The sequence below is a fragment of the Tamandua tetradactyla genome, chromosome 1 (assembly GCF_023851605.1).
Source record: "Tamandua tetradactyla isolate mTamTet1 chromosome 1, mTamTet1.pri, whole genome shotgun sequence".
In the NCBI taxonomy this organism is placed as follows: domain Eukaryota; kingdom Metazoa; phylum Chordata; class Mammalia; order Pilosa; family Myrmecophagidae; genus Tamandua; species Tamandua tetradactyla.
Window position 1 is genome coordinate 82,504,058 of NC_135327.1, and position 14,219 is coordinate 82,518,276.

Sequence of the window (14,219 nt, forward strand, 5' to 3'; positions counted from 1 at the left end):
TATATAATGCATAAGAATAACCTCTAGGATAACCTCACAACTCTGTTTAAAATCTCTCAGCCACCAAAATCTTATTTTGTCTCATTTCTCTTTTCCCCTTTTGGTCAAGAAGGCTTTCTCAAACCCATGATGCCACGTCCTGGCTAATCCCAGGAGTCCTGTCCCACATTGCCAGAGAGATTTACACCCCTGGGAGTCATGTCCCATGTGGTGATGGGGGAGGGCAGTGAGTGCACCTGTTGAATTAACTTAGAGAGAGCCAGACCACATGTGAGCAACAAAAGAGGTTCTCTGGGGGTGATTGTTAGGCATAATTATAAATAGGCTTAGCTTTTCCTATATAGGAACAAGTTTCATAGGGCGAACCCAAGATCGAGGGCTCAGCCTGTTGAACTGGTTGTCCCTACTGCTTGTGAGAATATCAGGGTTTCCCCAAATGGGGAAGTTGTATATTTCCTGCTTTCTCTCTAGACCCCCAAAGGAAACTTTGCAAATATTTTTTAATCTCCTACCCAGCTTACTCTCGGATACATTGGGTTGGGGCATTATACCAACCTGTACAAACCAACAAGATCTCACTCTCTATTCATGTTTCCATGTAATTATGGTGTTTGAATAAGCTGACCATACAAGTTAGACAGTGTGCTACCTAAAATATAAATTTTGCACCAAATAAACATCTCTTCTTTTGGTCTCACTCAGATGTTGAAGTTTTAAAATATAGTTAATATCATTCTTTATCCTTTAGTCTGATTTACCTTAGTCCTTCTCAGATCAGCTTCTTCATATCTCCAGTTGAAGTCTGATCATTTTTTCAGTGTTGTGATTTTTTTTAATGGTCAAAAAACTTATATTTAGAATTTGTCAGCTGAACTCAGTTTAGATGATTCCAATCTTGTTGGCAACATCCAAAGCATCATAGTTAGGAGCCAGTGGAACTTCTGTCTTCTTCTCTCCATCAGGACTGATCAGAGTGTTGACCTTGGCCACGTCAAAGTCAGAGCTTTTTCTCAGCCTGATTGACCCGATGCTTGTTGGCCTTGACATCCACGATGAGCATAAGTGTGTTGTCTTCACTCTCTTCATGGCTGATTCAGTGGTCAAGGAGAACCTGATGATGGCGTAGTGGTCAAGCTTGTTTCTCCTGGGGGCGCTCTTGAGGGTGTTTGGGTTGTCTTCTGAGACGCAGCATCTTGGGCTGGTGGAGCATGGGTGAAGTACGGATCTTTTGTTATGTGGCTGTGAACCTTTCACTACTACCTTCTTGGCTTCCAAAGCCTTTGCTTTCACTTCAGTTTTGGGAGGTACAGGGGCTTCCTACTTTGCTTTCTGTGCCATCATTATGAAAAAGCTTTTACAGTGTTATTTTTTTATTTTTTTTTTAACAGTTTCTTTATGGGTTGATGTTGACTTTTGTAGCTACAGAACTCTAGCTCTGAGTCTCAGGTGTCACACAGATGCTGGAAGTTCCAGGGAACGACGTGGTTGTGTACAAAGTCATTTTATCTGGCTATATTATATAATTTTGAAAGCTACCTTAAATCCTTTTGTGTTGTGTGTGTGCACGCACACATGCACACATGACTCTGGGTAGCAAGGCAGGGTAAAGAAAGAAATGCTGATGGAAGTTTTTGTGTCATAAAAACAATCCCTCATCTGTATAATGAGAGCCAGAAGGAAACAAGATTCTTTTTAGCATGTTTTTTTAATTAACTTTTTACTTTGGAATAATTTTAGGTTTACAGAAAAGTTGCAGAGATGGTACAGAGCTTCCATGTACCCCTTATCTAGCTTTCCCCACTGTAAACATCTTATATTACCGTGTATATTTGTCAAAATTTAGAAAATGACATTGATATAAAACTGTTAATTAAACTCCTGAGTTTGCTTGAATGTCTCCGGTTTTTCTATTAATGTCTTCTTTCTGTCTGAGGTTCCAGTCTGGAGCCCCATATTGCATTTAATCATCATGTCTCCTTGGTCTCCTCTGGTCTTTTGGCAGTTTCTCATTCTTTCCTTGCTTTACATGACTTTGACAACCTTGAGGAGTACTGGCCAGGGATTCTGTAGGATGTCTGCAGTATGAGTGTGCCTTATGTTTTTCTTGTAATTAGACCGAAGTTTGGGATTTTTGAAAAGAATACCCAGAAGTGAAATGTCCTTCTCATCACATCTTAAGGGGGTGGGAGGTGCTAGCCTTGATCATTTGGTTAAGATTGTGTTTGCCAAGTGTCTCACCTGTAAAGTTACTACTATTTTTGTCTTTTCATACTCTTGTTAATATGATGCATATTTATTTTATACTTGGGATTATAATCCAATACAACATTATTTATTCTGTTGCTCAAATTGTTCCAGTTTTAGCCATTGGGAACTCTTTCAGGTTGACTCCTGTGTCTCTTTGTCATACTCCTCCCATACTCCTCCCCCCCATTTTCTTTTTGAGCACTTCCTGGCTTTCTGGTACTACATAATGCTGCAGGCTTACTTGAATTTTCTCTGCCTCAGACCTAGAATCAACCATTTCTCCAAGAAGCCTGGTCCCTTTTATTGTGGAGCGTGTTTAAAACCTGTGTGCTAGGGTGTGTTCATTGTTATTGGGGTGTCCTTGCCTTTAGGTCCTCCTGGTGGACAGAGCTAGGTGGTTTATGTGGGTACACTAACCCATGCATACATACATCTACCATTATTTTTGCATCTATTCTTATGTATCTATATTAAGCTAAATAAGGATTCATGTTGCTATCTTTGAATTCATTCTAGCCTTCTTTTCCTCCTTATCTGTAACTTCCCTTCTGACGGCAAAAAAGCCTGGCTCCCTCAATCCCCCGTCCGTTTACTTATTTCTTCAACCCCAGCATATGTAGAAAGTTGTTTCAGAATTGTTAACCCATACTCTGTCTGTAGAATGGTTTTAAAATGTAAAGCCTTTTATATATTATCAACCTCTTAGGAATAAAAATATTCTCACTGCATCTGTAAAATTTTTTTAAAAAGTCAGCGTATCTGGGAGGAAGAAAGGTGATATTTGGAATATGTTAACCTTCTATTTGCCTTGAGACTTCAGGCTTTGAAATGGTTTTAAGTAATTTTTTCATTGGCTATTAACACATCAGTTTGATGGGTGACATTTATTGAGCACATTTAGTTTTGGCTTGACAACCCAGGGCAAAATTATCTTGGCCAACTTCGTCCAGGTTAGGATTTAGCATACGATATTTGAATGAGCTTAGGTTTTGTAAGACCTAAGTTTTTTGTTTTTTTTTACATGGGCAGGTACCGGGAATCGAACCCGGGTCTCCGGCGTGGCAGGCAAGAACTCTGCAACTGTGCCACCATTGCCCAACTGGAACCTAAACTTTAAAATCTCATTTTTACCACTTGCATTGTGCTGCTGGGTAAGTGATCTATACTGAATTTTCTCATCTCCAGTGGGGAAGCAACTGTTCTTTTCTTGCAGAGTTAATAGGATTTAGTGAAATCACATAACAAGTGCCTTCTCAATGGCTGCATTTTGCACCATAAATACTCATTTCCTTCCTTTTCCACAATCTTCTAAAGTGTGTGGTTGAATTAATTCTCCTATAGTGGGACAGCCATTCTCTACACAGAACACTCTCTTATCAGGAAGGTCAGTGCAGACAACTTCATTTCATTAAAGAGTTGGTGATTCAGTAATTTACTTAGAGACAGGCTGTGGCTTCCGTTATAAAGCCTATCTGATATATGTGAAAGAACCCCTAATATTTTCCTATTGGCAAGAAAGTTGGTGGGATATAAATACTTTACAAATGTGCACAGAAGAGTTTACTCTCACGCACTGTCTGTTCCTGGAGAAATAGCATGTGGTTCCCTGCAGTAAATGTGGCTCAAAAAAAAATTTGTTACTTCCCAAGCACTTGATATATGGCCCCATTTCTTATACCCTTGCATTGCATAAGCTTATTTGATAATGCCAGTCTGCCTCCTTATTTCAGCCATTGAAGTGACAGAGTCTTGTTTCATAATTTGCCAAATGATTGAAGGTACTAGGCCGGTTGATATTACCCCAGTAACATCACTGACTCCCAGTTCTTAAAGAAGAGGGGACAGTGAACATTTAGTCAGAGGGTGGTGTCCTCTGTGAGAATATATATTCTTGGCAACTTGTTTATGATTTTTTCTTCTGTTCAGTCAGAGGCGTGGAGGGACATATTTCAAATCCCTATTGACAAGTGCTCTTGGTTCTTTTATAAGGATTTGTAAAATTCCATCCCTCGGAATCTTGTTGGTGATCTCTGGATATCCCGCAGGCTTTCTTTCATAAAGCTTTCAACATATGGAGCTGAGTGTGTTGGGCAGGGGATATATATAGATATATGTGAGAATGTGTGCTTACATGTGCATGTGTGAGTGTGTGCACGTGTGCCTATCTGAAGCTACCTTGATTGAAATGCCAATATTCTGTCACTTTCTGGTCTGAATTTACAACAGCAATAAAAAGGAAGCGTCCCCCTGCATAGTGAAGTGAAGTGTGGCACTCGAGCCTCACCATTTATTTAGTTGAGTCAGCTTAATGGAGACGAGTGTTCAGTTCTTCCTTTTCATTTCTTTCTTCCTTTCTTATTTCTCTGCTCTGGAGATGCTGCTGAGTTTAGGAGGAAAATACTTTCACAGGGCTGTAACAGTTCTCCATGTAGCAAAGAGAGGGATTGCTTTCAATTTTATGGTGATAGGAACTTGCCAAGAGTTTTATCATTTGGAAAAAAAAATATTTTTTTCTATTTTCAACTTCTTCTGGAAAGAATGAAGCACCAAATATCGATAAGGCAAAGTTTGCATTCCTCCCCAAATCATTAGATAATGGATAAAGGAGATTGACCATGTACTACAAGTTAGTTTGTACTGTCCAGGTTCAAAAACCACCTCCTAATTTGCTCACAAAATTCGGAAACTTTGGAGGTTGGGAGCAAATGGCAGAAAAGCAATATTAGAAAAAAAAGTCATTTCACTAGGAAGAGTCACCTAGCTATTTTTTTTACTTGTTATGAATTGATTCAGATTAAAAAACTGCCGAGATTCCTGTAAACATGGATTCTAGGCAAAAAATAAATCAGGTGTTAGGCACAGCCAAATAGGTTTGCTTTCCCCATGAATCCTGTGTATAGAAAGGTGCAGATTTTTTTTTTTTTTTTACTCCACTTAGCAGAATCAGCACATGTTTACTCCTCTGAGCCTGTTAGGTTTCATGTAGCCCTATAACAAGACTGATTGACTCCTTCATGTGTTCATTCTGTGAGTATTAAGTGTCAAACACCATGCTAGGTTGTGATTACATGGATAATTCAAACAAGATAAAAGCCTTTCTCTCTGACTTGACTGTGAGCTCCTTGCCAGCAAAGAACTTATAGTCTAGTGGGGAAAATTAATTATGAATGTAAGAAAACTGTATTATAAGCTAGAAAGCAAAATGCCATTAAAGCAGACGGGTGAAGAAAGATATGGATGAATTGTTCCAAGTCGAGAAGGATGATGCCTGGTGGAGGGGTAAGGGCAGACTTTGGGAAGGCGTTCGAGCTGGACTTCGAATTTATAGGCAAATAAGGTAAACATGTTCTAGGTGGTCGAAGGTCCAGTCACGGAAAAGCACAGGGCATGGTGTGTGTAATTCCTTGTGGTGGGCAGGGGAAGTCAGAGAAGGAGAAAGTGGCAATTCTGCAGCCTGGGTCCTGCTTTGGAATCAGGACTTTTAGGGTTCATGAAGCACCTCTGGGGATGCGAAGAGCACATGTAGGTGGTGGAGGGGATAGAGGGTTGGAGGGCTGAGACGTGTGCTTCCCCATCGTGCTGAGGAGGGGGACAGGGGCTGGATTAGACCCACGTGACGGGGGTGGAAACAGCACAGAGCCCCCACTTAACAACAGAAAACCAAGTTGGATCAAGGTTGAATGTGTGGGTGGCTGTTTCTGGAAGGAGTGTGAAGGCTTGGGCCCAAACTGGAGAGGTGGGGCAGGGCTGAGGGAACTTTGTTGTCCACCATTTCACGTGTATCCTGCTGCTGGCTCTGCCTAGGTGTTTGGGGGCTCTAACCTAGGGCAAACTGGTAGAGAAAATGACTTTACCATACATTCCATCTTGTTCTTTTAAACAAATAATTTCTATTGTTGGAGTAATGTTCTCATCCAGAAAGGAAACTAGGCTCAAGCTAGCATCCATTCTGGGATAACCATCTGGAGCCATAACCTTCTATTTGGCTGAGGAAGGTCCATCTCATTAACAATCAAAGAGTAAATACATGCATAGAGGAGATTTGAAGAATATGTTGACTGGCTTGAGTGATCTGAAATGTCCACACCTTTCTCTTTGCTGCTGGCTGAGGAACCTCTGAAAGCAAGACTTAGTTGAATGGTCCTGGCCGTCATATAAAGAGGCAGAATCAGAATTCCACAAAACCTGAAGGTTAAGCTTTTCCTTTGCTCTCACCCACAGCTAAGAGATCAGTCAGTGTGAACACCCTTAAGAATCAACTTTAGAATCTATCTTGCTAAGACACCGGCTGCCTTCAAAGATTCAGTACACTACTGAGAGCTGCCTGGGAGAGGGAGAAGACTCATATCTGAGTCATTTGAGGCAGTGAGCTCAAATGGTGAGAAGAAAGAAGGCACCAAACATCCAGAGAACACCCACCACATACGGGCTTGTGCCCAGTGCTTTACCTACTTTATCTCTTTTAATTCTCCTGATAGCCCTGTGAGATTGGATTTCCCCTCCACATTTTACAGATAAGAAAGCTAAGGCTCAGAGAAGTTGAATAACTTGCTTAGGGTCATTTGGCTGATAAATCAATGTTTTGGTCCATGTGATCTCAGCCTGTGCTCTTGCCAATACTTAACCAATCAATTGTTGGCAATAATGTTTCAGAAACTTAGAATTTCGTAGTTAGAAGGAACCTTTGAGGAGATGGACAAGTAGTACCAGAACAGGTGTTAACATTCAGTTTTTGGTGATTGCCCACTCCCACCTGTCTAAAGTATTTATACCAGGTGTTCACCTGCTTTTTTTTTTAACTGCAAATTTCATTGAGATATAGTCACACACCATATAATCCATCCAAAGTATGCAATCCATATCTTACAGTATCAACATCTAGTTGGGTCACCTGGTTTGGCTTAACCTCCAGTCAAAGGGAGCTGAAATACTATTAAGGCAGAGCCCAAAGGGATGGTAAATTGAGAACTGATTCTAGGGTTCGCCTTCAAGAATAGAAGATAACAATAGATGGGAAGGAATAAAAGAGATTAATGGAAGGAGAGTACTTATCTTATGAGATCTTTAGAATATTATAAATCTATAATAATTAGCTAATGTGGCTCAAGAATAGACCTATAGATCAAGGAAGGAGAATATATCTCCCAGAAGCAAACTCTTAACCTAACACACGATAAAGGAACTATCAAAAAGCACTGAGAAAGATTAGATTATTTAATTACAGGTGCTGGGAAATTTAGTGGCTCTATGGGAAAAAAATCAATGTAAATCATGACCTTGTAACATATGCCAAAATAAATTCCAGCTGCATTAGTGAGTTGTGTTTAAAAATTGAAACTACTAGAAGAAAATTCAAATGAATACCTGATCTCTCAGTAAGAAAGGGCTTTCTAAGTGTACAATCAGTAGAGGAAATCACAAAAGAAAAGATGAACAGATTTGCCTGTATAAAAATTAAAAATTTGTGTACATTAAAAATCATAAAATTGGAAAACTGGATAATTTGGGGGAAATATTTGCAACAAATATTATAGAAGGTCAATATCTTTAATATATAATATGCTCACACAAATCGATAAGAAAAAAATATTCAGAGCAGAGAAGGAAAATGGGCCAATGGTATAGGAGACAATTATAGAAGAGAAATTATGCGTGAATAGCAAACAAAAATTTAAAAATGTTTACCCTCACTAGTAATCAAAGCAATGTAAATTAAATTTTTCATTTAATCATCGAAAATAATCACAAGTAATATTTAAACTTGGTACGGGAAGCGGTGCACCCATTCACTGCTGATGAACAACAATTTATCAAGCTCTTACATAAGACCCACCCACCCCTTAATTTTATGGGGCTCAGGATGTAAATATAAATGGAATTTAATATGCGATTAAATATGTATTTGCGTTCAAAGAATATCCATTTGTATATGTTCCTATTAAACTTGTAAATTAAACTTAATGTAAAAAATGGAAAATTAAAATTTTCCTTTATATGTGCTTCCAAAAGTTATTTTCCTTCTAAATGTCCAGAATGATCTATTAAAATTGATAGGCTGGTGTGATGGTGGCTCAGTGGCAGAATCCTTGCCTGCCATGCCGGAGACCTGGGTTCAATTCCTAGTGCCTGCCCATGCAAAAAAAAAAAAAGAAAATTGATAGGCAAATACAAATTATAATGAATGAATATCAGAATTTAAAATAGAAATCACTTAAGCTGAAATCTTACTTTAGTTTTGAAAAAGTTTAACAAAATCTTATTAAATAATAACATGTTTATACATTAATCATTAATAATTTACAACCAATTTTAAATAAGCAATTATATATAATTTATATGATAATATTTTCTATAAGAAATACATAAATATAAACATATTTACATATAAACTATTATATAAATATAATTATAAACATAAATATATTTACATGTGAATGATTAATTATTTAATTTTAATTACACATTTAATAATATTTCACTAAATTTTGGGTGGGTTGGCTCTAGCTCTGTTTTCTAGCTTATGCTACAGTTTTGCAGGCTGCCCCAAGCTGCCAGCCATGGTTAACTTTAATATCCACAGCAGAGAGTGGATTTATTTTCCCAGGCGGATACATTTGGCAAGAAGATATAATTATACCTGTTACTTTTGAAAGTACTTTGCAGTTTATAAAATACATCTTGCATGTGATGCCATTCGCTCTTTGCCACCACCTTGACTTGAGCTAGGAGGCAATGCCAGCTCCACATTGCAGACAAGAAACAGCTTGTTGGAGTCAACCGACTTAGCATTACAAAGCCAGTGTGGCGTAGATTGAATTCAGGTGCTCTGACGCCAAGTGCAGTGCTAGTTCCACTATATATGTGATATTCAAAAACAGCAACATCAGCTTTTTTTTTTTTTTTTTGGCAAGAATTTACAGAAACAAATCGGTTTTAAGGTCTGCGTGGCACCTACAGGAAGCACAGAGAGCTGTTCTCTTACAGATGGGCCCTTAAGAAAGAAACTGCCAGAAAGTAAAACATGGTTCTGAGAGGGAAACGGCCCCATCCGGAAGCTCATCAGAGGCACGCTGGTACCTTTCCGGGCAGTGGACAGCGCTTGGACGTGCAGCTGTCACTGCAAACAGGAACCCGGTGTACTTACTGGGGAATGTGGCAAAGTTGTTAAATGCACCCAAGTCTTGTGTTATGTAAGCAGAGAGGGATACTTCTTGCGCAGGTGAGGTAGGTAAAGTGTGAATAATAACCATCAATGAAAATGCAATCACTAGTTCTTGAAAGCCCAGAACAATCTAGTTTTTGCAAGAGATGTGCTCTATTAGGCTCCTGATTTTGTTAAGGATACTTTTATTGCTCTCTCTGTCTTTCCTTTTTTTAAACCTTAATTTAGATTTTAAAAAAATTATTCATTTTTTATTGCTATGTATCATATATTCACATGCCATGTAATTATCCAAAGTGTGCAATCAGTGGTTCACAATGTCATCATATATCTGTGCATTTATCATCACTATCACCTTTTTTTCTTTTTTGTGAAAAGTAATATATATGCCAAAACGCCATAAATTTCAAAGCACATTGCAACAATTAGTTGTAGAACAGATTTCAGAGTTTGGTATGGGTTACAATTCCACAATTTTAGGTTTTTATTTCTAGCTGCTCTAAGATACTGGAGATGAAAAGAAATATCAATATAACGATTCAGCAATCATACCTATTTGTTGGTCCCTACCTTCTCTGTATGACTTCACCATTACCTTTGTGCTTTTCCCCACTCTTTAGGGGTATTTGGGCTACACGCATTCTAATTTTTTCATGTTGGAAGGGGCTGATGATAATATGGGATGGGGAGGGAACTAGTTGATATTCTGGAGAGGCTGGCCCCTCTGCATTTCAGGATTTATCTGGCCCAGGCACCTACCCTAATTTAGTTTTATAAGTTACTCAGCCAACTACTTCATTTTTGGCTTCCTATGAAATAATACTTAATTTCCCTTTCTTTTATTAGTTAGGCACACTGTAACTAGGGACAGAACTCCATGCAAATTCTTTTGACAGCTTTCCACACATAAGTTTTATAAAAAATCATCTTTGTCTAATTTAAACAAATGAAAAAGTTGAAGAGACCAGAGTTTTCAAATGGAATTTTGGAGGTTGGCTTCAAAGAACACAGGGACTCATTTGGAAAAATCTTAGCAGAAGCAAAGAGAACTGAGAACTGATACGTAGTCAAGGAGAGAGGGTGAGACTTGAAGTTGGAAGGCTGAAGTTCAGGTCCTGGAAATCCTTTGCTTAGGGAAGTCAATTCAAACTTTTCTCCTGCCCTGATTTTCTCCGCTTTACAGTAGTGAATCCCTCTCATTAGGTTGATGTGAGGAGTGTTCAAAGCAAAAAAATTTAAAAAGATTATAAATTAGGTTGCTGCATTACTTTCACCTTATTTCAGTTAAATTATTTTTCTTTCTTTCCTTCAATCATGTGGGTATTTGTCTCAGCTCTTTTGTTTTCTTGATATTGTAGTCTAAATATAGGGAAGCTTTTAGCAACTGTTTCTCAGAGAAATTCTATTTAGGCTCCAAGATAATATAATATTAGCTTTGTGTAGCAACAGCAAACACTTGGGAAAAGAATTAACTCAGCTTTTCTAGGTATTTTCCGTTTGATATTTTATGCATGTGACTGTCTAATATGGTAAGCACTAGCCACATGTGGCCATTTAGCTTTAAATTAATTACAATTAAATAAATTAACAATTTAGTTCCGCAGTCATGCTAGCCACATTGCAAGTGCTCAATTGCCATGTGTGGTTAGTGGCTTCCGCAATGGACAGCATAGTTATAGGACATTTCCATCATCACAGAAGGCTCTCCTGGAGAATCCTGGTGCAGCACAGAAGATCTGGACACATCCCCGTACGTCTGGAGGAGGGTTATAGGAAAACAGAATTCTCAGCTGTCAATTCACCTTCCTGCTGTTCTTTAATTCTTTAAGTAAAATAATTACATCCAATTTAGGAAACTGTTTGTCAGCTCTACCTTCACAGTGTATCTGTCTGGGATCTGATCTTCTCACCCTTGTGAGACACTGTCATCATCTGGGCTCTGACTCTGGCAATGGCTACTTAACTGGTTTCCCTGTTGTCAGACTGTGTGCCTTCTCTGCTTACAAGCTTTCCCAGGATTCCCCAAAACACTCAGAGTAAAAGCCAACATCCTTCAATGCCTTAATCTGATCAACCCCAGTCCCCACCTGCCTTAATTTCTATGACTCTTGTCCTCACTCACTCACTTAATCCCACCCATTCTGGCCTCTTGCTTTTTTAGAACACAGAATTACAGGCTCCTACCACAGGGCCTTTGCTTGTGCTGTTCCCTCTGCTTGGCATGCTCTTCCCTGAGTTTTCCATGGCTCACCCTCTTAATTCATTTAGGTTTCTGCTCAAAGTCACTTCATTTGAGAAGCTCTCCCTTACATTCTGTATGAAATAACTGCTCTCCCACCCCATTATTGTCTATCCCAGTCTTTTTCTTTCTTCCTAATGTATTTGTTATGTGATGTTACCTAACTGTGTTATGCTGTGGGTATGCTGTGTTTTGTCTGTCTCTCCATGAGTATGGGAGCTGTGCAGAGGTAATTTATTCTCATGGTGGTTAATAACAGACTCTGGAGCCAGGCTGCCTGGGGTCAAAGGTAGCTTTGTTGCTGACCAGCTGTATGGCAGTTGCCCAGTTTGTTAGCCTCCCTTGGGTGAATCATAGTATGACTCTCATAAGGCTAATGTTAGCATTAAGTAAGTTTAATGTATATAAGGAACTTAGAATAGTGCTGGGCACATGGTAAGTGCTATATAAATGCTTGATATTTTGCTACTGATGGGTGGCTTTGGACTATGTCCCCTTAGCTAAGCTAAAAGTATTTTCCTCCATGGTTTCAGATCAGTATTGGCCACAAGGGTCATTTTGCCAAGATTTGGATGGCAGAAGTGATGCAGCAAGCTCTTTTTTTTTTTTTCTTCTTCTCTTTGAAGATGGCCACGAGGAATCAGGGACCATGGCTGCTTGCTCAAGTCCTTGCTGCTGTGTGACCTCTCCCTATCGGCCCTGCAGCTCCTCCAGCTCCTGCCAGAGCTCTCTACACATGGGAAGCTCCAGGCTCACCTCCTGCAAGTCACCTGCAACATCAGGGCAGGAGGTGGATATGGGCTTCAGCTTGTCCTTTCGGTGTCCACTCAGATACCGTCTTCTCAGAAAGGCTTTTATGTATCTTGTAGAATGGAATTCTTGCCATCACTTTCTATCATTTTAACATACTTTATTTTTCTTTATAGCACTGATCACCACCTGACATTGAATTTATTAATTTTTTTTGGATTGAGAGTAGGTATTTTGTCCTTTTTTTCACTATTACATCTCTCTGGCCATGTGGTTTGGTGCATAGTAGTTGTTCAATAAATATTTCTTAAATGAGTGGATGAAGTGAAATTATAGATTATAATCTTGTTCAGTGGGTAAAGAACCAGAGTTAAGGCAATTGGAGAGTTTACCTGATATTTCTGTTTAAATATGGAAGCTTGATCAGTTATTCAGTGCTCCTGCTGGCTTTTGAACAGCCGTGGAGAATGCAAGGATTTGGTGCATACATAAGACTTGTTGCTAGTCCAGTTGATGGAAAATCAAAGATGGTAGATAGGACTCATGAGGCCATAGAAAGCAAATGTGGCCATGTATTTTCTTCTACCTTATATAATAATATATTACTGTAAAAGCATCCCTTGAATCAGATATGCATATATATTTACACATACAAATACATATCTACACACACACACGCACGCACACGCACACGTACACATGTCCCATATATAAGACTGGGCTGGACATTTGTAGACTCCATGAGGAGGGTAAGAGCACTGTGGTGCTTCACTGTTTTCCACCGATTTTCCTTAACCCTGCCCTCACTTTTGTAAGGGGTCCTGACAATAAGCCCTTTTCAATTACCCCCTTTGAAGGTGACATTTGTTTCCTACAGGGACCTAATAGATATGAGTGAACTCCATCCTGCTTGACAATATTGTACAGTTGTATAAATATTTGCTGAAGGAGTTCAAAGCAGGAGAAGATCATGGTAGGATCAGGCAACTGAATTTTGATTTTGATATTGGAGGAGACAGAATAGAACCAGGTTCTTTCTATGATCCTGCTTCTGATTAATGATAACTATTCACATTCATGAGCATTCAAACAGGGCACATGTCCACTTATGCAGCAGTACTGTCAGAAGCCCCCTTGGCCTCTTTACTTAAGGCAAAGTGTTGGCAAACTCTCAAAAACAGGCACTTGTTTTTGTACAATTGTGTAGTAAAATAAAACTGCACCATCATGTAGTAAAATAAAACATGTAAAAAGCAGGGTGAATGAAATTGAAGACACGTGATAAAATGAATTTGGTGTTTCGTAAAATCATTTTGGGGGAGGGAGAATTCATTCGATTGTGAAAACTAATCACACTGAGGAAAGGGTCCCGCTGGCAGAACGTCACTCTGCAGAATAATTCTGCTGTTGTCACAGCACTCAGCGTGGAGGGCGGATTGATGGTGATCCGCTCTTTATTGAGATTTCAGGCTCACATCTCATTTATGTTTATGCCTGCCAGATGGCAGAGCTTTTATTTGTCAGTGTATTTCTTAGACGCTTCTTGATCTCTGAGGCTCGAGGCACGGGTGCCGAAGTTGTACAGTGAGCAGGCATGGGGAATGCATCAATAAACACTAAGAGTTAAAAGACAATGTTGAGGGCAGGAGTTATTCCAGAGGATAACAGGGATAAAGTTAAGAAAAGGAAAAATGAATGTTCAATATCAGGAAAAATACCTTGCTCATTCAATTTCAAGAATAACTTCCCAAGGGAAGCTATGAAAATCCCACTACTTAAGGCATTTCAGAATGGATTGGGTGATGTATTATCCTGCAGGGA

General features: G+C 39.1%; 1 pseudogene; it reads right to left on the reverse strand.

The window, feature by feature from the left end:
* Positions 1–879: 879 nt before the first annotated feature.
* LOC143680965 (large ribosomal subunit protein uL23 pseudogene) lies at positions 880–9,497 on the reverse strand (annotated as a pseudogene).
* Positions 9,498–14,219: the final 4,722 nt, after the last annotated feature.